We start from the raw sequence: 27,252 nt of genomic DNA, 5'->3' as shown, positions 1-27,252 counted from the left end.
CTCTTGACACAGAGATTTTCAAAGTTTTAACTCAAAAATCTCTTCAGTCTTTTTGTATTCAAAATAATGCATGCTGAAGTGAAAAACTGAACATGGTGAACACAGACACTCTGAAATTAAAACACTGAAATTTAGATTAGTCCAAGAAATTAGCCATGCATGCAGTTTTGTGAAGAGTGCAAGTTCTGAATTATGTGCTATTATCAAAAGTTCTGGAATAACTCAATCATATCTTTAAGCAGTCTTTCAAAAGACTGTTCTAATTTCACTTGAAGGTACAGATTCCTATTTAAAATGAAATTTTTAGACTTCTCATCACTACCTTCAACATGTAAATGAATTAATGAAACAGCTTCTGGTTTTCATACAAATTAATTTTAAGTCACACATGGAATCCCCATGCTAGCCCTGAATTTTGTCCGTGGCAATCTCTTCCTTCCCATCTCCTGTAACTCCCTATGAAAATTAATATGAATAATTGCACTAAGTTGGTCAATACAAATAACCCATGCATTAGTAAAGGACTTTTGGTCTATGAAGCAGACTTACGTTTCCCCTGGCAGTGTCAGGGAGCACACACAGAGCAGCAGAAGCACTGATTATGTATTTACAGAGCTCTAAGTACAGAGGGAAGTTTTACAGTAAGTCAGCAGGAGCACTCCCCGAGAGCCCATCTGAGCTGCTGGGGCTGAAGGATGAGAGAGTTTAGCTCCAGGGGAGCAGGGCTGGAAGTGATCTGTAGTCTTTAGACTGAGGTAGCTTCCTAGTGCTGATGTGTAGAGGTGAACATGGCATAATTTCCCACTCTCCTCCTCAAATAAATGCAGTGGTTAATGATATGAGCATATATCTTCTGTACACCTTCATTTTAGTCACATGCTAGGAGCCAGTGCTGCCTGCAAAGAACAACCTTCTGGGGACTTAATAAATAAAAGTGGGATTTTGTTTGCCAAAGTATGGTTTAATGATGAATTCTTCTTCCTTCTTCAGAAGATAAACCTCAACCTTTAATTAAGATGATGCACTGTTGCCCTTTGGGGCTTCCAAACAGGGCTTCTGAGAGAGGTTGTGGGAGGAGAAGGATAGAGATATTGCTGAAGGTAGTCTTGTCCCTGATAAATTGCAGCTGTGTTAATTACCAAAGAGTGGGAACAGCCATGTCCTCACAGCTGTGTCCAGTAAGGATGGAGTTATAAAAGAGTGGGTTGGGTGGGTGAGCTGGAGTCTGCTGGTCATGCTCTCATGGGGACTGAATGTGCTGGGTGTTGTAGCAGGACTGAGATGAGTGCTGAGGGTTTACCTGCCACCCCAGTACTGCACAATGCCATCTGTATTGTGGATTTTTGGGGGTGCCATCTCAAAACACCGATGGACTTAAAAGGTAGTGTGATGATGGAGGATAAGAAGTGCACTGTGGAGTCAGATGAGTTTTAAGACACCACCTATGGGTGCAATAAAAAGACTGGGGTGAAGTTTCTTAAACATCTACTTTGTGTCAGTTCTGCTCTGATAAGGACAGGAGGTTAAGAAGAACCTTTCTAAGACAGGTGTTCTGTTAAGTGAGAAATAAAAACTGACCCAAAGAGCTTCTCTTATGCTGGCCAGTTTCACTTAACATAGCTTTCTCAATAACATTTAAATAATGATGAAAATAAAGGACATAGCGCTGTGGTAAGGGGAAAAAGTAGATAAGGTGTTTACTTATAGCTGCTTTGCAGAGTTTTTAATCTATTTTGTCAACCTATGCATGCACAAATGTTCACCTGTAGTTGTAGATTAAATGTGCTGACACAGCCCTCTAGCTTTGCCAGCCCAAATTTTCATAGGCCAGTATGTTTTGCTTTGTTTTTCATTCTCTTTCCACAGCTCCTCCTGTTGCTAACAAAAAGCTCCTCCTGTTGTAAACAAAAAAGTCTTTTGGGGAAATTCACACAGTACAGTGGAGAAAGCACTAGGTAAGGCACAAGGAGAATTCTCTTCCTTTTTAACATCGCCCACCTAGTTGTTAAGTATTTGATATCTCACAGGTGCCAGAAATATTTGCATAATAATTGTGTGTCTTTTGAGGAAATATAAGTACTTTTCATAAGCATGACATAATTTTAAATCCTGTGTTTGGGACAAAATGTACCTATATGTATATAAATATAAATTGAGTTTAATGAATATGATTTTCTGACACAGATGTATGTTTGCTTAGAGATGTGTGTACCCTGTAGCAGAGGCTATACAAAAGTTAATTTGGTGCCATTCTGTAGGACAATTGTGCACATGGCTAATTTGTTAGAACCTGTGTGGGGCTTTCTTTAACTCTTATTTTTGATGAAGAGTCAGGACCTCTCAGTGGCACATACAGTACTGTTCTCTGTACAGATGAGTACTGAAGCCTTGAAGAAAAGCGGATTTAAACAAAAATGTTGCCACAGCAGAGCTAGCAGGAGAAGCTATGAATTGACACATTTAAGATGCTAGTTTTCTCAGTTAGCAGTCAGATGATGGGGTCCTGCAATGGTCTCTGTGGAGGGGAGTTAGCAGCTGCTGTCTCCTCTTGGTGGATGACCATATTAGAGCTGATTCTTCAGGCACTGCTAATTAGTGTATAGAGAAGAATGAGGTGCAGAGGATGGTGATGCTTGTCATTCTGGATGCACAGCAATGTTTAAATCACAATTTGATGGTGGAATCCCCAAATTTATTTTCTGTGTGTCTGTGTTTGTGCAAAGCTATCAAAACCTCTGTTTGAACCAGATGTCTCTTACTGTTTCTTACCATACATAAACCCCAAAATTAATTTGTTTACTACTGCAGAAACAGCAAGAGGTATACAGAAATGTCTTGGAGAAAAACTTTTCATTCCAATTCTTGTGCATAAAAAAAAAACCCCTAACAAACCTAAATAAATTATATGCTAGAAAGGCTTCTTATGTCCCCTGCTGAATTTACATATCCATGGGTATCATAAAGAATTGCAACTTCAGTATGCATGCTCAATTGTGTATATTACAGTTCATTAACCAGCCCTCAGGCTGACTAATTGTGCCAGATGGTATAATTTTTGTGTGTACTTGACTTGCCACGAGTGTTACTATCTTGATTCTAATATTTGTCTGTAGTAAGTGTGTGTGAGGGGGAAGGGTTTCTAATTCACAAGCACCTTCCCTGAAAAGACCAATTGCAGATGGAAACAATTTAATGAGTTGTGATTCCAGATATATCAACATGAATGTGAACAGTCAGCATTCATCAGGGAAGATACTGAATAAAATTACAACCTTCAAAAATCTTCTAATCAGCCTTTGAGCATCCTGCTTCAGAGTTGTGGGGAGGCTCATGACCATGCTGAGGGCAGGCAGGAGCAAAAGAAATCATGTTTCAAAGTTTAATGATAAACCTTTAAAATACATAATTGTATTTTATTTGGTGTTGATACATAGATATACTCCATCCAATTTTTGCACTCTCCTCCAAGGAACATTGTTCCTTAGCATTTGTAAAATTTGTCCCTTCTTACTCACCTTCTCTCCCCAAATTTATATGTTGGGTAAATTTTGTCAGGATGAACATGAGATTGCTTTCCTTGGGGACTCAGTACAACATTGTGTATTCCCTCCTGACTCTTGGATGAGAAGTGTTTTATTTATGTAGGTAATTTTTCATAACAGACAAACAAGTCAAATCAATCCCAGTGAAATTTCTAAAGGCAGTGAGTGGAACTACTTCATTCAGCCTGAATTTCACTAAAGAAGTGAGTGCAAAACCTGGTAGGGCACTTCTGTTGGAATTACTCCTCCAGTGATCTTCACACAGTTCAGAGGCTGTGATTTCAGATGGAAAGAATGATTACTCAAAGGGTTCCTTCTGCAAATATGTTTTGTTGAGGAAAAAAGTAATCTGAGCTAGGGAAAAAACCTTCAATGTAGAGTAGGTAATAACAGCAAGATGCTCCTCTGTTTCTTCAATCCTCCTTCATGTCTCTTTTGCTTATAGAACTTTATTTCCTGTTTATGAAATGGCTGTATTTTTATGGTGTAGAATATACTTAACTGTGTGAAATTCAAAGAAATCCAATGTCTTATGCTCTTAACTTCCTCCATAGGCTGTTTCTTTAACAATGTGTCATTGAGTTAAAATATTAGTATGCAAGACTTTGAAGCTGAAGAGGCAGAGAATTTTGGAAGCAAAGTTTATACACCTCTGAAAACACTGGAGACACCTAGAATGTGTATTGAATAATCATATCAATAGGCACAAGATCCTGAGCTGTAGTGGGATTGATTTTTACCAAGCACAAATAATCTGATTGTGATACTAAAATAAACAAATAAACTGCTGTACTACCACATTGTTTCACAAAGAAATGGGAGTTGCAAGAAAAAAAAGTCTAAAATAAAAGCTAAACTCTTATTTTGCTTTCTGATGCCTGACATAACTACTTATACCATCAATAACTGACAGATACATGGATTTACAAAAGGCATATTAAAAAGCAAATCTTCCTGCAAGCTTCTTTAATTGTGTCATTGCACAGCACTTATCGTTTAATTTTAGCGGTAATTAAACCCCTTCTCTAGTGCATCTGAACAGAAACGGCACATTCTTAACAGCTTCTTGAAACATGCTGTACTTTTTTTTCTCTTTCTTTTTGGGTAGCAGGCAAGGCTGGATGATTTAATTTATTTAAAAAATGTGGTTTGGACTTGTGTGCTTGGGAGGCTTGTGTGCCTGTTGCTAGGTTTGCCTTTCAGTGCTATGGCAACCGCCGGGAAGCGTGGCGCAGCAGGAGCTGGCGGCCACGCCGTGCATCCCAGAGGAATCCGTGTCCTTGGGGTTAGCAGACAGACCCACACCCAGGGGTTTGAGGGGAGATGAATGTTTTTAAGATCCTGTGGCTTCAAACCCACCTGCTAGTCTTGTTCTCACTTTTCCTGGGGGCTGAAACTGGCAGCAAAACCTAAGCAGCAGCTCCTCGGTGGAACAAAGCACAGGGGCAGGGAGAAAGAGATGGGCAGGATTTTTTTAAGCTCATCAGAAGTACACATAACCTTACCTGTCAGCACCTTGAATTGTCCAGAACTATGTGCAAATGCAGCTCATGCTATTTGTACAAGATGCCTTGATAACTTCCAGTATTTATTCCAAGTATTAATTACTGACCTTCTGGCTGATTGAGGTGTTTACTTTTCTGAGTGCAGTCATTTTCTATGAAAAGCTGTGTTCTTGAAATTGTAACTTGAAAAATAGGTCTCTGAGCTGTGACTGTGCCCCTGAGTGAATAAGGGATGGTGAGCTTGAGCACAGAGCTCTGGGATTCACTCACTGCCACCACCCTGCCTTTTTCCAGGCTTCAGTGTTTGCCTTGGACATACTTTGATTTGGGTACCTTGCTCCCTTAGGTTTGAGCTCAAGATTGCATGACCTCATCCTGTTGGTAAATGTTTACACACATGCCATTCCCAAAGAAGTATGGTTTTTACTCCTGCTGCAAAAGCACGTGAGCTCTGGTCCCCACACTTACCTTTGCCTGGCAGCTGAACCCCTGCAGGCCTTTGCTCTGCCCCTCTCTGATGGCACCTTGCAAGGTGCAGTCACCTCAGAGTCTAGCCTGGCTGGAATGGGACACACAGCCAGTGGGCACTCCAGAGAAAGGATTGCAAGATGTGGGGCAAGGGGTGTTAAACATTCCTCACAGCCCCTCGTCTGAGAAGGTTGTTAATTTAGAGGCAGTAATTCTTGGCTGAGTATGGATGATTGCATTGCTATATTAAGAGCGCTTGTTGCTCCTCATTTCTTACTTTTGTGTGTGGTTTTGGTAGGTAAGGATCAGAAAGGGATTTGGTGCTATTTTGGGTTTGTTTGTTGTCAAAATATGTATGACTGGGTTTTTCAAGGTCCAAGATAATGCAAGCACTGACTTCTGTGATGTTTTTTTCACTTGGAAATAGACATGGATTTTTACTTATTTAAGGTACGTGTCTGTTATGGTTTGATATTGGCCAAACACCAGGCACTGTGAAAGTTGTTCGCTCACCCTTTCTTGCTCTCAGCTGGGCAGAGGAGAAGATAAAAAATAAACTATGGACTCATGAGTTGAGATGAGGACCAGGAAAAAAAATCTATGTGCAAAACAGTATAAAGTGAATTTATTATTAACAGAGCCGGAGGAGTAAAATAAGCCTTTAAAACACTTGGTTTTCCCCCCAGCCCCTTCCTCTTTCCTGCTGACAGTGTGGGGAGATAGGGTGTAGGGATTTTGGTCATTGTCAGTTTGTCACCCAAGAGCTTTTTCTGTTCACTCAGCAAGAGGAAGCTTTGCTCTGCTATGCCATGGGGTGCCTCCCACAGGAGACAGTTCTCTGAAAACTTCTTCAGAGTGGCTCTAATTTCACAAGCAGCAGTCCTGCCAAAACTGCTGCAACATGAGTCCCTCCCATGGGCAGTCTTCCCAAAACTGATACGGCATGGGTCAGTCGTCCATGGGGTGCAGTCCTCTGAGGACAGGCTGCTCTAGTTTGGCAGCAGGGGCTCTCTCTCTCTTTATGTCTGGATAGCAAGAGCCCTCTCTCTCCATTTGGTCTCCCACTGGATCACAGCTTTCCTTGGCATCCACCAAGGAAAGCTTGACCACTGACCTTAGTGCTACCATGATGTTTACTCTTACATGTCCTCACTTCCTCCTCTGCTCTGACTAGAAGAAAAACTGCTGCTCACAGGTACCATTGTCAACAAGTTCCCCCAGTTCAAAGATTCCTATGGGATCCCTCAGCACACTGATTGTTAATCTCCTCCTGTAACTCTCCGTGCTGGAGAGTCACTCGCCACGTTTTCACTGCCGGCCATGCGGTCCCACCTCCACCGCATGGGCAGTGGCAGCCACCACGGCATTGACGCTGTTTAACGCCTCTCCTCATGCAGGGTGCTGGGAAGGAGAAGCTGCTGCTGCTGCCCCTGCCCTTCTGTCTGCAGCACAGCTGGCCAGGGACAGCCAGGCAGGCAAGGCTCGCTGTGGGCCATGCTGGCGGCATGGTGGCAGCCACCATAGCATCTTCCCATCCCTGGGAAAAACTGCATGTGCGTTGTTTTGATTTACTTCTTAGATATATCATCACAGAGGTGTTACCAGCCCCTCCAATTGGGCCAGCAGCATCTCCATCTTCAGAGACATCAGAGACTGGCTCTGTCAGACATGGTGGAAGCTTCTAGCAGCTTCTCACAGAAACCACTTCTGTGGCCCTCTAACACTACCAAAAAACAAGGCCATGCCAAATCAACAGTAGCCCTGTGTGGAAGAGGTTTCAAGTGGCTGCTGGAGCAATCTGATTTGAAGCTTTCTAGTTACTCAGTATTACTTTTGTTCATAAGCTAAAAAAAATTAAAATTCATTTTACTACCTATGTGTAAGCTACTAGGTTTATATTTTCTAATACCTTTCTGGGTCTTAGTTCATAGTTGAATGTCAGCTCCTGAAAAACTTGCCAAATACGAGTGGCTTGTGGGGTTTTTTTTTTATTTTTTACATCTTAAAGCTGTGGTGTGTGTACCCCCATTGAACAGGCTTGGATTTTATTAACTGGGCTTATTTGTGTGTAATCCTGACACTTGCAAACCCTCCATATGTCCAGCAGCTAACTTCCAAGGCACGAGAACAAGTGTTCCATCAGTTTTAAAAATTAATGTATAGCATTACTTTTAAAATTGCATATTCATCTTGGCTTAAATTCTGGGCAAATCAGCTGCCCATGTCACAGCCTTGATTTTGATTTTCTTCTCATTTGTCTATCTTGCTTTTCAAGATTATCTGGCCATTGTGAGTCATGACAGAGGCAGCAGGTATAACCTAGAAGGAAACTCTTTCTCACTTTGAGGCCCCTGGTTGGTGCAAGGAGCAGCACTGGCTACTCAGTACTTTTGCCCTTGTTCATTGGACACTTACTGACTCCCAGCAAATTAGCACAGTTGAATTAATTCTGAGTTACTGATGAGGGAAGAGTGTCCTTACACTGTTCCATTTCAGCCACTTGTAGGGGGTTTCAATCTGTTTTCAATACATGGCCAAAACCCCAGGAAGGTGATGCAGCCCTCTCTGTGCGCCAGGAGGAAGGTAATAGCAGCAGTGCCAGCAGTGGTAGCAGCTTGTTCTGCGCTGAGAGGAGCATCAGGGCTGCAATGAACCTGTGACTGCCTGATGGAGCTCCTGGGTGACTGAGGCCTTCAGGCTGTGTGTGGGGAAGGACCAAGGCAGCAAGGGCAGACAGCTGCTGGAGGGAACCAAGACACCAGGCAACAGCAGCTTTGCCAACCAGATCATCCATCACCAGCCATAATGCCCTGCAGGGGTCTTGAGGACTGGTAACAAGCAGCCATGTCCTCTGTGTCCCCCTGTGGTATTACTGCATGCTGGACTGAGGAAGAGACCCAGAAAGAGTTCCCAGGGGAGCATGCAGCTCTCTAGACTTGCAGATGCATGATGTGCCTGGGGTATTTGTCTGAGATCAACAATGACAATGTCTGTGGGAGGTGTACACAGGTAGAAGAGCTGCTCTGCTTGTTGACTGAGCTTTGGGATGCAGTAGGCAGGTTGAGGAGCATCTGTGAGTCTGAGAAGGGGGCTGACTGAGGGAACCCTACTGTCCTCTCTGGAACAAAAATGTTAACTAGGTACAACACCTGGCAAGGAGTATCTTGTACTCTCTCTCCAGGCAGAAGGCACTGACTTGAGGAACTGAGGTAAAAGGAAATCAGTCTCTACTGGGGCCAGGGAGAGAACATTTTCTTTGTCTCCTTGCCTCTCCATGTTACTCAACAACTATCAGGTTCTGTAGTTGGATGGACTGGGATATAATCTGGTTGAAGAACACCTTCTTGAGGCGTCATCACAGTCAAGCTGGCTTATTTCCCTTGTTGAGAAATATATTCAGTGCAAGGAGATCCATTTGCAAGCTGTGGTGAGAGCTGCAGCGTGGCACCAGCCAGGTGAGGGGACACTCAGAGACACGGCAGGAGCTGACAATCCCACACACTCAGACTGCAAGGGTATGAAAACCAGGGTTGCAATTGTTTTGTGTCCCTCCTTGGAGCCACCTAAAATGTTTCAGTTGTTATGTTGTTATTTAGTTATTGTACCAAGATTAAATTATTTGAAGGCTCTTTGAGATTCCACTATGGGAAACCTACAGCCAAACTGCTGATGTCTGACTGTGAGTGTGGAGTGTGGAGCTGTGAAGGGGGTTTTAGTTCCATCTCAGATGGTGCAAGTGGTCCTGGATTACTGGGCAGACAAGTTTTCTTGACACCCACATCAAGATTTCCTCCCTGAAGAAACAAGTGTAAATTTATGAGAGGAGCATCAGGTCTGATCTATTGACCAAACCTGCTTGCAGCTTCTCTGGCACTTGTATTAAAGATATTAACAGGAGACCTCCTAGCCAGATATATGCTTTTACATGCATGTACCAATGAAGTTGTAGTTAGAAGTCCAAAGGTTATCAAAAGAGAGCTCAAGGACTTGGTTAGATTGGAAAAGGGACTGGAAATGCAGGTAAGATTTTCCTCTGTCCTCCCAGTTGTAGGGAATGACAATGAAAGAAACAGGTGGTCTATCAATGCCTGCATCCTGAATGAGGGTGTGTTAGTGTGGGCTTTCATGCTGCACCACAATGCAGATGAGTACACAGGAGAAAACATACGTGTCTGTATGTGAAGGCAGGCAGTATGTGGGACAAACAAAAAGAGATGATAGCTTTGTCTCTGTCCCAGAGCTAAGACATCACTGTCATGAGTGACACTCTGGAAGAGTCCAGTGATGAAAAGCTGTGGTGTTCACAGGCTCCTCAGGGAGAGGTAGGTGGGGCAGGCAAGGAGGAGGAGGGGTGCTCTATGTAAGGGATGACTACACAGCACTCACAACTAAAGGTGATGTGGCTGAGAACTTCTGGCTAAGGACCAGTAAAAAAACTAATGAATCAAATATTGTCAGAGTTTACCAAAGGTCCCTCTGCCAGCAAGGTAACAACAATGCATTATTCTTGAAGGAATTAAGGGAAATCACTACATCGGTGACTCCTGTCCTTATGGGCAATTTTCACTTCACAGATATTAGCTGGGACTGTCATACAGTAGGCATTGAAAGGGTTTTTCATCCTGAAAATTCAGGATTTTCCTGAAACACTTTGAATATTACTTTTTGATACAGGTACCAAGGGAGCTGATTAACAAAAATGCCCTGCTGGAAGTGTTGTTGGTCTGTGGATGAAATGATGTTTGGTGTCTGTCTTGGCTCCAGCTATCACAAAGTGGTAAAGTTTAAAATCTGTGGTGATATGAAAAAGCTCTGTTAGCAGAGTAAACATCCATGGTTTTTGGGACAGCAAACTGTAGGCTCCTCAAGGATTCAGTTAGTAAGGTCTCATCAGAATCTGCTTTTGAAGGAATTTGGGTCCAAAAATACTGGTCAATATTTAAGACCACAGGAGCAGGTAATTCCAGTGCATCAAAGTTTACAGACTTTGGAAGTCAGGTCAAGTTTCACAGGAGGATCACAGAGATACTGCCACTGCAGGCAGAAAATTCATATGGCTTAAAACTCCATTTGAAAATGGGCAGTAAGATGTGGGATCACGAAAAGGCTTTAATCATGTTATCAGCAAAAAGAGGACTCAATATAACATTGGTCTGCTACTTGAAGAGGTTGGTTAGCTCACAAATAAGAATGGAGAAAAAGCAGAGTGTACTAAAATAGTCGATGTTAGATGTGTCGATGTGCAACAAGCATCAGTGCCAGGTTCTGCATCTGGGGTGGGATCATCCTGGATGTGTGTACAGACTGGGGGACAAGGGGCTGGAATGTTGCCCTGCAGGAAGAAATCTGGGGGTTTGGTTGATGGTAAGATCAGTATGAGTCAACAGTGTGCCCCGGTGGGTAAAAGGGCCAACCCTACCCTGGGGCAGGAGCAGAGGGGGAAGTGGCCATATCTCCCCTCTGATGTCTGGGGATGAAATGGCAGCACTGCACTGGGGGAAGTTCACACGGGATACTCTGACCACTGAGAGGCTGCTAAGCACTGGAACAGTCTCCCTAGGGAAGTGATCAAGGCTGTAGACCTGTTGATGTTCAGAAGTGTTTGGGTAATGCTCTTAAACACAAGGTTTAACTTTTAAATTACTCTATGGGTAGCCAGGAGTGTGACTCACTGATCCCTGGGGATCCCTTCCAAGTTAGGATATTCTGTATACTTGTTTTCCTCTTCCAGCTGAAAGAAGATGATGCACATTATGATATTTATATAGTAGTGTAAATTACATTTGTTTGTTTTTTCCACATGCCTATATTTATGAAGCAAGGAAGCTGTATTTCACATTCTTGTTTGCAATATCATGGAAATAAGAAAGATCTGGAGAGAAAATATCCTGTTTCTAAGTTTTGTCACAATAGTTTTTAATGCTTTCATTCTTTTCTTACCCTCTGCCACTGCTTAAAAGAATAAAATCTGTTAACAGGCATATGTGATCAACAGCTCCTCCTACTTCAAATCTGTCTTTAAGCTTTGCTTTTTGGGAGTCCATCCTACATTAACCTTCTGCTAGAGTTTATATCAAACCAAAAATGCGGTAACTATGGTGCTTTGCAAATGTGTGTGTTTGTGAAATTGTGAACTTCTGCATTTGCTAGTCTGTTGATAGGGTATGGCTGAAATCTACTGGCAAAAGTACAAACACAGGCTCTCTGAAAATTGAATGAACAGTTACTTGGAGATGCAAAAAAAATGAACTTTCATCCATTTAGGAAATAAAGCATTCTGATTTAACTGATATTTTAGAATAAAGCGACATCTTCAGATTCTGAGGAATCAATTGTTTCATGATATAAGACAAATAAAAAAGATGATGCTGAATGAACTTGTGGCTTAACTGAAGAGACAGTGTGGTCTAATTCCATTCTTTGATTGTTAAAATTTATCCATCTTTTGGATAGGGTTTTATGGAAGGTTTTGTTTGCTTCATTACTGGAAGATTTAACAATGCTTTTTCTAATGCTGTTTTTTAGAATTCTCTTCAGATGTGTGTGCTCGAGGCTTTTAATGACTACTGACTGATTCATTCATTCTGGTCCATTTTCAAGGCTGTGCCTCTCTATCACAAATGTCAAATATATTTGTATCCTGAGGGATCTCCATCACTCTGAAGATTTATTTTATTTTATTTTATTTTATTTTATTTTATTTTATTTTATTTATCTGAAAGGGAAAAGGATGTTGAAAGCTACAAAAATAAAAGATTTAAAAAGAAGCAACATACCCACAAGCTATCTCTGACTGATAAGAATTCAAGAGGCTGAGCTTTTTTCCTAGTGAGTGACCAAATGAAGCTTTTCTGTTTGACATTCTCTTCTGCTTCTTCACCTGTGCCACACAAAGACTTTTAGTCTCCATCTGCTAAATAAAATCTATTTCTAGGTCAGGCACACCTCACACTGGAAAGGGAGAGATGTGGCAGAGATAAAGGAAGGTTCAAAGCTCTTCTGCTTTTACTCCCAGACATTATATGGTTAATCTGTTTACTAGGACAGGTCTGAAAACTAATGATAATTATTTACTTTCTAAAGTAAATGCTACTCCTCACCTTGAAGTCATTTCAGAAGTGATTGAATATTCATGAGTTTTTCTTCAGAGTGGGATAAAGGCTTCTCCACCTGGTTGTGTTCTTACCGATATTCAGGAGAACAAGGAATGTATCTTTCAGAGTAACGAACACCCAAATTTATTTTCTGCAGAAGGAAATAGCATGCTGTGTGAGCTGACAAAAAAGGAAACCTTGAACAGTTTGAAGGCCACCCAATGTACATAATTCTGGAGTTCAGCTCTGACAGATGCGTGAGACTCACTGTAACTCGCTGGCTTCTAAACCCTTTTAAAAAAATGATGTAACCAAATATGACTACGATGTAAAAATTATTGGTTTGTTGTTTTGTTGGTTTTTTTTTTTTTTTTTTCTAACTAATATAGGAAAGAGAAAGGAGAATTCTACATAAAATCACAGGGTGGTTAGGGTTGGAAGGGACCTTGCATATCATTTAATTTCAACCCACCTGTCAGGGGCATGATTCATTAGACCAGGCTCTTCAGAGCTCCGTCTCATCCAGCCTTAAACACCTCCAGGGATGGGGTATCCACAGCTTGTCTGCACCACCCATTCCAGTGTGCATTCATGCAAATGAATTAATACTCCCTTACTCCAGATAGATATTCAGATAAAAGGCAAACTGAAAAGAAAGCTGTGAACCTCTGTCCTTCTTTTTCTTTGCTTTTCTCTTTCCTTGTCTTTTCTTCCTTTCTATCTTCATGCTTCATGTTCTGTCTTCAGCTCCACCACAGCCTGGTGCTGCCAGGTGCCATCCAGTATCATTTAACTATTTCTCTTTGTAAAAGATCAGGGTAGCAAATGCTCTAATATCTTTTGTAATCACGGATTTTAGTCAAGTTTAAAATGGACATAAAAGCAATGCCCACAACAAAGAAGATTGGGTTGGGTTTTTTTTGGAAATCACACTGCTAATACCTGTTAAAAGTTATGTGCATTTCTGGCTTAGCAAAGAATGGAGTCCTGATTCTTGTGCCAAAGACTGAGAGTGTAACTCTTTGGAGAAATTAAAAGGTTATCTTGAGTTTTTGATGTATGGGCTTAGGGAGGTTGAGTAATTTTTGGTTTTGTTTTGGAGTCTCTTTTACACATAACTGATACTCTAGGATCAAAGTTTGTCTTACTGTCTTTCAGGCTTAGGAACAACAGTTGATCAGTTCTGATAATTCACCAAAAGGTGAAGCATTACTTTAGAGGATTCTTTTTTTTCCTAATCTGAATCAAGCAAGGTTTTTCTTACAGACATTTTATATAGATGTACTTCTATAGTACAGTATAGATGTATAGTTATACTTCAGTTAGTAGAGAGACATTGATTATAGGATTCTTAATTGTTTGAATTTGATTCAATCAGCTGTATAAAAGACAACTGTTGAAGATGGAACTTGCTTGAAAAACAGGGAGGTCGATTTCATTTTGAAAAGGGAATTCTATATTTTTTGAAGCTTCTAAAGAGTAAAAACATAAGAATTATGCCTTATTAGGATAAGATGGTTTAAATGCATAGGGCTTGTGGTATATGTTTTCAAAAGTGAGGACTAGGCACAGTCTGGGACTATTTAAAATATATGTTTTAAAACCATATCAGGGACTTACTCCATCCTGTGCTGGCATGAATAACAGTCCTATTTCCAAAGTACTCTTCCCAACAGTGCTGAATACTAGAGGCAGTTACAGAGGAATACTAACAGAAGTTGGATGTAATGAGCTGTCCTGGCTTCTGCATCTCAAGGCAGGCACAGGAGATTTAATTGCTGCTCTTGTAACTAGTCAAAATGACAAAGGGAATGCAGTAGCTGAGACAGAAAAATCTGTGACTCTAGTTTGAAGCAGAGATGTCTATGGTGGGCTATGACTGAGGTTTATAAAATTGGTGAAGGCAAGAGAAGAACTGTTATTCAGCAAATCTTACCACAGAAGAGCTGGGAAATGAATTTAAATAGATTTGAAACAGATAGGTATGCTTCAATACTGTGCATAGTGGACTTCTGGATGTTGTGGAGGTGGACACATGTGAACAGACGCAAAAAAAGATGGACAAACTGTGAGGGATGACTGGTCCATAAACAGATAGAGGATGCGCAGGGATAAATTTTAGCATTCATAATCCTGTTCTTGTAGGTGGTAGGGGAGCACCAGAGCGATGGACTTTAGGCAGTGTTGAGTATCATGTGTTCTCCTCCCACTGGGCAAGCTGCTCCATGGCTCTGGCCCAGTAAAAGGTGGGTTTTGTGTCCTTAACATAAAACAGTGTTAAGTGGAAAACAAACAAAACAGTGGAAAATTTCATGTAGTGATCACTGGGCTTTTCACTCCTGGGAAGGAAGGGGTAAAATCCAAGATGCATTTTGAACCTAATGTATAGTTTCAACTTGGGTCCCAGCTTGCTTACCTTAGGTGTCATTACTCTTTTGAGCAGAAGCTGAGCTGCTGGCTTGTGGTTTGAAATCCAAGACCTAAAAGTGACATCCATTTTCATGTGCAGTACTGACAGAATAGTGAATTGCAGCTGTGGGCAGGGGCCACTGTCAGCCCTGTACCTGCTGCTGTCCTGATGTAATCAAAGTCAGGTTGCATGACTGGTTTTACTCCTGCCCTTTTACTGGGCAGCAAAGGAAACCTTTGCCTTCTTTCAGCTGAGAATGGTGCTGCTTGCTGCTCTCCTTCAGCCAAGGAGAGAATGAGGAGAAGTCCAGGACTTGGCTGGAAGGCAAGACTGCCTTTGCTGCCTCCCAGCTGAGATTTTCTTTTTTTTCTCGACTTTGTGAGTACATAGTTCAGAATTGCTCTCTTTCTGCTTTTAGTCAAATTACAGGGAATAAAGCATGATGGCCAAGGAGCTCTTGGGCAAACACCTGCCCTCACCTGATGATGATGATAAACACCAGTGGTTGGAAATCTCTGTTGAGACCAATGTCTGCTTGTGTGAGTGCTTTACTGATGTGCTAAACTTGATTGTAGTTATTGGTTTGAGTGGAAAAGATGTTGCTGCCAAGAATAGTTATCTCTCAATAGACCTGACCTTGGCATCAGCCGTAATTTGGAGACGACATGGGCAAAATAATTTGACAACATGACCAAAATTATAATATTTACCTAAGTATTTGAAAACTTTGAAGTCTCAGATTGAAAGGTATGCATAATTCTTGGGGTTTAAGCAGTTACAATTTTTTCTTTCTTGTTTTTTTGGATACCCAGTGTAAAGTAACCTACACACAATTTAGCTGCTCACAATGTTTATCCCAGTACCAAAAGATAGGGCCTGAACAAGGAAATATGAGTTGCTGTTAGTGTAGATGATCATTAAAAGTCTTTCATCCTAACAAGCAGCAGCATGAATATATTATTTACTTAATTTTAAAATACTGATGTGTTGGTGAAGAAGTGTTTGAAATGTTGAGTAGACTGTTTTTATTATCTCCTGTCATTGTCAGTTGTTGACCTGAATAACACCTTCAAATATGTTGCAAAAATAATTACCATGTAGAGTATACCATGTAGATTACTTGAACAGAAGAATATTATTTGTTCAGGAACCCAAATATCAGAAGATACTGATGTAACAATAAAAGGGAATTTCTGCTAAAATTGGTTAGAAGCAGAAAAGCTTACGATGGAATAATATAATTAAGGTGTGGAAATCAATGCTGCTAGGTGTTAAGTCTTTGTAATGTAAAATCAGGAAATTAAATTAATATGGCTGGACCTATGAATTATGGTATTTAGCTACAGTAGTAAATTACAAAAAATATTATGTTCTCATTTCCATTTCTAAAAGTGCTGTTTGGTGGTGCTGCTTGTTCTTTGGGCGAGACTTGGCTGCTGGTTGTACTCTGTGTCTGCCCTCTGTGGTGACAAATTAAGAGTCGACCAAGGACAAAGGTCTGTCCCAAGGCAACATTGTTATACTCACAACTACATTTTATAGACAAAAGCAATTGGTTTATTGGCCTCAAGACACCTTTGTCTGTTTGGATGTAATTTTTGTAATTGAGATGTAATCTTCCACTTCAGAATGGTCTTGAGAACTGTATGCCATTTGTGACACTTCATTTAAAAAATAAGATAAAGTTTAGATAAACAAGGCTGCAGGCAGTGGCTGGAACACAGCACTGTGGATTTTGCATTAGAGAATTAATCCTTATAGCTGTTTTTTCTTTCAGGTTTGGTTTCACATTTAAGTACTCAGCTGTCAGATATTGATATGCACAATCCTGAGTAACTGTTTGTACTGTCCCTGTGTGACAGGGACTCCTGTTCTTTGCCAGCTCAGCATCCTGCTGAAATGATTTTGAAAACTCTTGGAGGTTTTTAAAGTAATATGAAACTTCAGTCTTCTTCTTCAAGTACCCTATTTAGAAATTGTTATAGGGCTGCTGGAAACTAGAAATCTTGCAAATTGAAGTGGGATTGATTTATTTCCAGAGGAGACTGTCACTTTTTTCTGAGGACTGAGTAAACAAAGCAATCCAAATTTTCAGAGGCATTTGTAGTTGTAATTGACAAACTCAGCTTTTGAGGTGGATGCTATCTAGAAATCCTATATAGAACAGTTTTGACATTATCGTACCCATGTTTTGGAAACTGAAGTAGCCACTATTCACCTGGGAAAAAAAGTCCCAGCAGACTCTTGAGGTAGAGTTGATGCACTCATAACCAAACAAAGGTCTTCTGCTGTGGCCTCTGCTTCTGTAGAGAAAAAAACCACAAAAGTACAAAACATTTTTTGTAATGTTTCTGCTTGTATCTTCATCACTTCAGATGCTGTGATAATCCAGATGCAGAGAAAAGGAAGAAATTTCAGACTGTTTTCAGGTATTTTATAAGTCCAAGGTTTTCTGGTCAGCCATTGGCTTTTGCATATTCTGAACCAACTGTATTCACATTAACCACATGTTCTTTTTTTTTTTTTTTTTTTTTTTTTTTTAACAGCTTAAAAATTGGAGCTTTTAGGTTGGACTTGATGATCTCAGAGGTCTTTTTCAACCTAAGTGATTCTATGATTTTTCTGATAACTGTAACATTCACTTCAGTTTCTATCTCTTCAAAAGTGTTGATATTGAAGCACAGCATTTGGGATTAATGATAGATGAAGTGTTTAAGTGTCTCTGAAAATGAAATTCACAGAAAACATCTAAAGTGATTTTTGGAAGTATGACCATTAGTCATGATGTTCTCATTCTCAAAGGTGTATATTTAGGAATTCCATTTGTAAAAAAAGGCTATTATCACAGCTTGAAATGTTTGAACTACAAAGGATAATTGCTGGTGTGACTGAAGTTTTAAGAGGGTAATAAGCCTGTCCCTATGATGGCAGCACATAAGCCATCCAAGATTAGTTGTAAAACAATTTATCAACCTACTATCAATCTGTATTTCAAAAAAGCCTACTTGATGTGAGAGCAGCTAGATGCAGTACAGTGAGAAGAGTTGAAGTAACTTTCAGGTTTACCCACTTTGACCTTAAATGTAGGCCATATATGCTAGATTCCTAAAAATAACTTTAATATCTGCATTAGACTAGTTGTCAGAGTGTGTTCAGCCTCAGAGCCTGCTATGTTTCAACGTGACTTGAATAAGCTTTTCAATGATGGCTTTAATCCCAGAGATTTTGAAGTAGCACCAGTGTGTCTTTTAAAATACATGGGTATGAAGCAGCTGTTGGAAATAGCATACCATGGATGAATAGACTTCACTGTTACATATATGGCACTTGCTACCATTTTTCCTTGAAAATGCATTTCTGCAGTGAGCTGGTACAAGAAACACGGATTGATTACAAGGCATGGCTTAAAAATCAACCATGCAGTAAAGAGTGTGACTATCAGCTAATCTATGGGTCCAACTGCCTGTAGATTAGCTTCTAAAAATCTTCAACATATGCTTATCACCTTCTCTTCAGTGTATAGCTTTTGCATGTGAGTAAGAGCCACACATACAGCTGGAGTGCAAAGTTGATACTGGTCTGGGGAAAGGAGTTCAGCTGGTGCCTACATGCTTTGTATCTCTCAGGCTGAGCCTGCAAGCAGGCAGGCTTGGGTCCACATTCCCAATGAGACGCAAAAGAAATCATGGTATTAATAAATTCAGAGTCAAATTTGTCAGAAAATAAAATATAGGAACATGAATGTACGAGTAGGTTTGGACCTGCTTGGTTTCCATTTTTCTTCACTCTCTGTCTCTTGTTATGAGCAGACCTCACACACAGGATGAAAAGCTTTCATTTATTATTAGAGCCTTTAGATTTATGTGTATTAATAAAAAGGGGCTCTTGACTCAAAAGCTCAGTAGAGAATAAAGTACTGCTGTTACTCCTAGAGTGAGTCAGAGGAGTGACAAGTGCCTGCTGCTTTTGGGAAAAAAAAAAAAAGGTTTCTAGAGAGACATCATTATCTTGGATAAGCAGCAGATCATCAAGTGCTATCAGCAGTTTCTGGCTTTCTCTAGGTGCTGGTGGTTGCCCACACAAGGAGAAGGCATTATCATGCCTAGAAGGAGAATTCCATAATCACAGAATCACATAAGGAGCAAGGTTGGAAAAGAACTTTGAGCTCATCAAGTCCAACTTATGGCCTAACACCTCCTCATCAACTAAACCATAGCACTGAGTGCCATGTCCAGTCTTTTTTTAAACACCTCCAGGGATGGGTGACTCCACTACCTTCCTGGGCAGATAATTCCAGTATCCAATTACACTTTCAGTGAAGAATTTTTTTCTAAACTTCCCCTGGAACAGTTTAAGACTATGTCCTCTCATTCTATCAGTGGTTGCCTGGGAGAAGAGACCAGCCCCCACCTGACTACACCCACTTTTCAGGTAGCTGTAAAGAGTGATAAGGTCACCTCCTTTTCTCCAGGCTAAACAACTCCAGCTCCCTCAGTCATTCCTCACAGGGCTTGTGTTCCAAGCCCCTCACCAGCCTCGTTGCTTTCTCTGGATGTGTCCAAGTGTCTCAGTGTCCTTCCCAAACTGAGGGGCCAGAACTGGACACAGAACTCCAGGTGTGATCATTCATTCCCATTCAATATTCATCATGGGTATTACAATCCCTGAGCTATCATGGGTCCAGTGTGTTCAAAAGTGTTTGAGACCTGACTGGGTGTCTGATTGAGCCCTTGGAACTACTGCAGGCTAGAGCTCCTGCTGGCTCACCCTAACGCTGGGCACATCTTTGTGGTGAGTGACCCTTGCACCTTTGGTCTGACCTTCTTCAGCAAGTGTACTGAGTTGGTGGATGGCTGGGGCACAAGCTGGGAGATCTGCAGACAGTCTAAATAAGTGTGTGCTTTCTCCCTGCCCCTTTTTCCTTTCATATCCATGCATGTGAGGGTGTCCTCTTTCTGCTGCTAGGGACGATGAGCAGGTCACATCTCATGCCATAGGTGTTTCAAAGCCATATGCATGTGCTGGTTGCTCAGCTGAGTCAGCCAGACTTGAAAACAGCTCAGAGCTCTAGTCATTCCCTTATTAGAAGCAAAGACTTGGGCTTTGTGTCCTCTGCACAGCATCAAATTTTCTCAGAACATGTAGGATTTGCCTCTTGTCTCTTCTCTGACAAATGATGCTGAAATTTCCTAATGAGAGCAAACTTGTTGGAGAGATCAGGTTAAGGAGGAGAATTAGATCAATACTTCAGTCTTCTAAGTAATCTTTCCTTAGGACCCAGTCTTTAAATAACCTTTCATATCTTTCCCTCATCTTAGAGAAATGTGTTCCAGTTTTCAGTCTTGCAGCAAAAAACCACTTTGCTTTCATGCTGTGTATTGAAGGATTGCTTCAGTAGCGTGAGTCCCTGTTGCCCAAAGGAAGGCCCTGGTTCTGTTTCTAAACTTCACAAATTAGGCAGAGTAGTGTAGGAGGGAGGAGGGGGAGTCTTCACAGGCAGACCTGTGAAGCTAGTTAGGAACCTTGGACTCGAAATCAATGACTTGAATGCTGAAATCTAAAAAATTCGCACTTATTTTTGACATAAATTCTTGGATCCAGTCCACTTTTTGAAAAGCTTGATTCTGCTTTTGATTCCAAGATAAAGTATTTAAGAAATAAGGTAGGTACCAACATGTATTCCCTGGATAATCTCAAAGTGGAGTAATAAAAAAACAAAGGAAAGAATAAAATTTAGTTCAGTTGAAATCAATACTTTTTGTGCCAGCAGGTTCATATGTGCCTGCACTAGAATTATAATAGTTCTTTTTTTTTTTTGTTTTTTCCTCTTGTATTGCCATGAGTTAACTGTGAAGTTAGCAGTGGAAAGTTTTGAAGTAAATGACTCTCATCTTAATTTGATTTTTTGATATATTGTCTTCCCACTGAGCCATTGTGAAACTTCAGGTATTTTAGGAAACATGGTTGATTAGTTCTGTAACTTTTGATCCATCATTTGTATATTTTTCAAAACCATTCATGCAGAAAGCAAATCATGCAGGCAAGTTTTTCCTGTTTTATCAACTCTAGTTTAAAACAGCAACAAAAATTAAGGTATGAAGCTTTGTTGATGCAAAACAGAGATCCTTGTTTCTGCTAGGTTAGACTTGCAACCAGTCAGCAGTATTTGAAAATCAGGCACTTGAAAGTATGAAGTAAATTAACCATGAAACAAGGAAAGCTATGGCTTGGTTAATAATTCAACAACATAGTTTTGTTAGTTATCATTTAACAGCTTGGAGGACAATGGTGTATGAGAAAGAAACGTCAAAAGAGCCAATTTTGTGAGGAAATTCCAGATTGGTATATAACAGCCTGTTACATCATCTTTGTAAAATGAAACCAAGGGGTTTGCCAGCTGTGCCAATAATTCCTGTTTCTGCTTACAGAGAATAAATAGGGACATATTTATTGTTTTTAAATAATAAATGAAACAAGTGTATTCAAATATACTTTATTCCTTTTTAATTTTTTGCAAAAGAGTAGCTAGACATGTGTGGCAAGACTTAATGAGACACAGTATCACAGGGAATTTCTTCTCATGACTTCACAATCCTGTTGACCTGAACATTTGACCTTGACCAAGAAGGTATTAAAAGCCCACTTATATTTCATTTGATAATTTGAATAATGAAGTTACCTCCTGGGCATCCTCTTCATGACAATGAACTACTCAGTGCTGCCCAAGGCAGTCATGCAGCAGGTACTAGGAACACACTGGAACAGTGGGAAGGTGGATCAAGCAGCTAGCCAAAATCTGTGAGTAAAACTACAAATTAAGAAAAAGCCTTACTGTGAGAGCTCTCTGGCTAGGGATCAGTGCTGCTTTGCACACTGAGCTACTCTGACCAGTTTGAAATTAGTGCTTGACATCCACATCCACTCTAACTACAAAACTAAAACTGGTTCTTTTCAAAACATGCTTGCTCTGTGTGACCCAATCATCTTGTGCATGGAGCTCCTGTGATAAAGGGGTCAATTACACCAGGTGTCTGTCACCTGCCCTCATTCAGGTGGGAAATTACCCTTTGAGACAATTTTGAAGGGATAGGGGATGATCCCTTGAGATTTTGATGAGATGTTTACAGAGCTCTTTGAGTGTTTGTAAACTATTCATGTATTTCCCAGACAATCTTCCCTGACACATAAACCATCTATTTGTTTTCACAGTCATGAGAGCCTCAGAAAAGACAAAACGGATAAAAAAAAAAAAGTATCTCTAATGGATTTTATTTGGGCTCAATTAGGCAGGAGTAAATCATAATCTATGAAATATTTAAGTCATATGCTACCAGATAATGGTATTACACTGCAGTAAATAAAATTAAAATAGGTCTGATAGTTTATATGCTGGTAAAAGCAGTGATCTTAATTTGTTTCTCGAGGGTTCTTTGTGGACCTGGATTAACTTCCCAGAGAAAATTTAGAGGAACTGGCAGAGTAGCTGTTGGTCAAGTGTATCAAATTGACCAAATTTCTGAATGTAAACATTTTACATTTAAAATATAAAATTAAATGTAAATATAAGGAACTATAACTACTTGCTGCTCATTTGGTAAGGATGCTGGAGCCTGATGCTGAACATTATCTTAATGTTTAGAGTGCTGGAAGAATTGGATGACATTTGGGCTTTTACTCCTGGTCTTGACTCAAACTATCAAATTCTTTTTTAATATCAGCATCATACACTGTACATTCCCCATACATTCTTACTATAAATACTTTTTATTTTTTTTTATTGATTCTTGTCTGAATTAGGCTGAGTTCTCATGTAGTCATTGTTTACATCAGTGCAAATGAACACATCTTGTGTTTTAAATGGACATGGGACATGCTTACATGGGGTTAAAGGGGAGGTATTACAGTTATTTCTTATTTTTTTTGTTGGAATTACATTTAACTCATTGATTACATTTAAGTAGTTAGGAAGCTCATGCTTTAACCAAAGAAGTTTTGGTAACAGACAGATTGGCTAGAGAAAAAAAGAGTGTGTTTTGTAAGTAATATGAAGTCAAGCTCATATCTTCTTAAATGTTTCTATAATTTTTCTTCTTGGTACAAAATAGTACACTTGCTGGGATTTTCACTTTCCTGTGAAAATAGGAAAGCTAACTCTAGATTGTCAGAACAAAATGGTAATCAATGCAACTACCTGAATGGAAATAGCCCTCCTTAGGTTTAATTTTGTGTACTTTACAGATTAGAGAATATCCAAATCAATCTCAAAGGTTAAATCAAGCCTTTACAGATACCTTTTCTATTCCATTGTTACCTTTGTGGCTGTTACCCATGTACCACTTGGTACAAATCAGAAATTTAGTAACCAAAGTTACAGATGCATATAGAGACCAAGAATATAAAAGGCAAAATACGTGACAGTTTCACATGAATGTGATTTTCTCCTCCATACATAGGAGGACAGGAGACACTAATTAAAAAATCAGCTTGGTTCAGACTGAGATGATGTTAGAACATGGTAGTTTTTATGAGGCAGAGTAGATGGGTAAAGGAGACATCTTTAATTTGAGCTGCTGTGATATTGCTGAAATAAACAAACTTTTAAACACTTTTAAACACTTTTAACTGTGGCTGAAGGTTGAACATACAGGTTTCTTGTCTGGATGCTGAAGAAAGTAACTACAGTATTAATATTGCTGTGCAGAAGAGTTTTGCCAGCAAACAAGGAACTGTAGGACAAAAATAGCAAGTAATGATTTTTGTACAACTCTACAGCAGACCTGAGTGACTAGTACTCTATTCTAATAGTTTTTCAGAGAACCATCTGCTGCCAGAATCAATGAGGTAAATAAGGCCTAAGTGACCATCTTGCTCCAAAGTGTGTGTGTGTATGAACACATGCACACACCGGTCATATTTGATATATAATGTGTTCACAGTCAGTGTTACTCTATTGGATATCAGTGCTTGCAGTCAAAAGGTCATTGATACCCTGAAATTTTCTGAGATGTGGACAAAAAAGGCTTCACTTAACTGATGCTTGCCTTTTTCTGAACAAAACCTGAACTGCAGATGCCTCAGAGGGTGGATCAGCACAGCCATCGTGCATTAGCTCGCAACAGTGAAGTGGGAAGTGACAACTGACTGCGACTCATGGAAGGAATATATTTGTAAACTGTGGGGTTTTAGAACTAAATTAAGTTGATATTTGAACAGAACTCGACAATACCCTTGGTTATGTGAAAGAGCCATGGGACCTTTGACCAGAACAAGAAAATAGCTGTAAAAAAACCTCTCTAAATGATAGCTGTGCAGTACTGTATAATATAGCTGCACTAGGAGAGTTGGCTGGAAACAGATCAGAGGTGGGGGAAGAAAAGCACTTCTACAAAATTCAGCACCATGTGTGGAGAAGGATTGTTAGCTAAATGGCAGTTAAATAAAGCAACAGGCATTAGACTTGAACTCCTCAGAGACAACTACAGAACAGTTGCAGCACCATTACTTTTACTCAGCTCAATATAGCATGAAGATTTTAGATCAGGAAATTCTAGTTAGCAAGTGAATTATTCATCTCACTAATACCTCTTAGAGAAAGATGGGATCAGTGGTTGAATTCTTCACTCAACATGTATACAAGCATGCATGTGATAAAAGCTGAATTACTAGGAAATAAATCCAAAAAAGGCTGCTGTTTTACCCATTTTATAGTGAGTATAAGAAGGTTCATTTTGGAAGTAGAGAAGGGAATATAGGGAATTTCAGTTCAAGTTCTAAACCAGTGACATTTTGTAATGGAAAAAGGTAAAATCCTGAAATATGTCTGATAATGGGTCACCTTGACAAAGCAATAGGAGATATTAGCATTTACCTTTTGATTTTTAGAGGACAATTTTTCTGTCAGTTTTTGTTTTTTTTTTTTGTTTGGTTGTTTCTTTTTCAAGTGGAATTCCTTCTGAAAGGCTTAATACTCATTTTTTGTGCAGCTGACTCATAGCCCAGTTCTGGCACGAAGAGAAATGCTCTGTTTTGAGTACTAAGGTGATGCATCACTCTTACCCTGTGCACAGAGCACACTGAATGTTAATTAAAACAAATGATCTTATTTATTTTGCATTCTCAAAACAAAAAAAAAGGTGTAGGGGGGAAGTGGGGAAGAGAAATGGACTAAACTAAAAAATCTGTTAGCAGAATAATGATTTTCAGCCACTCCCAAATTTGAAACTTGGCACGCTAGTTCTCTGCTTAAAATGTGCTATGACTTTGGTGCTGAGAATCTTGTCCAAACTTCATTTTTCACAAATATGAAGTAATTAAAAAATATATTTTAAGAATATGGGTGCCTTGCATCTTGTTGTGATTGTGTGAGAAACCTGGTGGTGATGGGTGGCTTTAATGGGTTTTCCTGTAGTGAGGGGACAGATGATCAGAATCCAAGGAAATGTTCATCACAGCAGCCTGTGGACAAGTCAAAGTTTGTGAGTTAAGTATAGCCCTGCATAGCCTTACTGCTTTTTACTTTTTTTTACATGGGCAGTAAACATATTTCTGTCACTATTTTGCTGATATAGGGTCCCTCTGAATAGCTCTGCAGGTGCAAATGAACTGGTACTTATTATGTTCATTTTACATTCTTCAGGAGTGTAAATAAGGAACAGCTCCAGCTCAGGCCAAAGACAGCAACTAGTGTTAGGAGTTGGAGAAGACCTAGGCCTTTAAGAAGGGCATCACTCATGAAGGCCTGAAAACCTAGTATATTGGCAGCAGATGGAGATAAAACAATTCTTGCCAATTACTTGTGCTACACCATGCTGGGAGAGATGCTGTTATGTGAGTGTCTCAGACTGGGGGGGGGTCACATGAATAAGAACAGATTTGTCCATGATGCTTTCAGCTTCTTGAAACAATGGACTTGATTTAAGATTGCTCTAGCAATTCCCTCCTTCCTCCTTTTTCCTTTTTGTGCCAAGCATCATTAGCTCTGTGGTTTTGTTTAATTTGGTTTTAGTGCTTATGTAGAACCAGAAACATTTTCAGACTCTTCATGAAAAATGTGCAAGTAGAAATGCAGAGAAACTCTTTTAGTCAGTGCACATTGCCATAACTTGCCAAGAATAGTGATGTCTTGTGGAAAAGTTTAAGTGTCTTAATTGACCCTGGTTTGAGCTAAGGTTTGAACTCTATGACCTCCACAGGTCCCTTGCAATATGAATTTTCAATGCTTTTATGGTTTTAGCAGTTCATCAAACAGGCCAGGGATGTTTGACTGGTTTGAGATGCAGGGTGTTAAGTAGTTGGGTCAGAATGTTCTGATCTGTCCCTTAGATACAGTCTGTGCCATGGGGTTCCAGGCTGGGTTTGGTTGTCCCAAAGTCCTGGAATTATGTGGAGCTGTAGTAATTGTGTGGTTAATTATGCTTTCCAATGCCTGCAGGTTACCCTTAGTGCACAAAGTTCTGTAAAAAAGTGCTGCCATTCAGGATCTTTCCTCCTCAGTGATGCCTCTTATATACTCTTGGAAGGAACTGATCCGCTTTGATATCTTCAATGTTTGGCCTGAATTCAGTGTTGTGGCCACATTTTTATTGTTTGACTGCAGATGAGCAAGAGAAAGTAGTTTCTTTTCACTGGTTATTTCCTTGTGTTTCTAACTTTCTTGTTCCTCTGAAATTCATTGTTATTTTATTAAAGTGAGCTGACAGGAAGGATATGCTGAAATAACATTTGAGATAGGAACACTACAAATATTCCAACTATCTATAATTTACTGGAATATTTTCTAAGCTGCTCATTATTGAGTAATGCAAAACTTGTGCTCAAACAAAATATGTGCACTGTCAGTGAAGGCCTTCTGAGTGGTTTTTATCAAGATCCTTATATTTTATAGGAGATTTAAGCTGTGTGGCCAAGAATTGACTAATGAACAGTAAATCCATCATAGTTTTCCAGAATTTAAGTTAGGTTTTTACATATTACCCCTTTCTTATATATGGTGAATGCAAGAACAAAAATAGACTTTTTTTTTTCCTTTTAAACATAAAGGTCAGGGAAAGTTGGTGTTCTAATTCTTAAGTGTGAGTTAGCTATATAAAAAACACAGTAGTGTTATGTGCTTTATTCACATTGATATGCTTCTAATTGAGTTAGGCATAGCAATGAAGCTGATCCTTTAATTTTAGTGATTTTAGTATGGCTCTCAAAAGAAACCTATTTTACAGAGTCATGCTATCTTAATC

The 27,252-nt window shown here is 39.8% G+C and overlaps 1 long non-coding RNA gene across 1 annotated transcript; it reads left to right on the top strand.

Moving 5' to 3' along the window:
• Positions 1 to 1,248: 1,248 nt before the first annotated feature.
• LOC117245144 lies at positions 1,249 to 17,428 on the top strand. The gene is made up of 3 exons (XR_004499447.1): positions 1,249 to 1,381; positions 1,867 to 1,955; positions 17,395 to 17,428. It is a non-coding gene; the product is annotated as an uncharacterized LOC117245144 (long non-coding RNA).
• The last annotated feature ends 9,824 nt before the right edge of the window (positions 17,429 to 27,252 follow it).

The sequence above is a fragment of the Parus major genome, chromosome 1 (assembly GCF_001522545.3).
Source record: "Parus major isolate Abel chromosome 1, Parus_major1.1, whole genome shotgun sequence".
In the NCBI taxonomy this organism is placed as follows: Eukaryota; Metazoa; Chordata; class Aves; order Passeriformes; family Paridae; genus Parus; species Parus major.
This window is presented reverse-complemented; position numbering and strand designations above follow the sequence as displayed.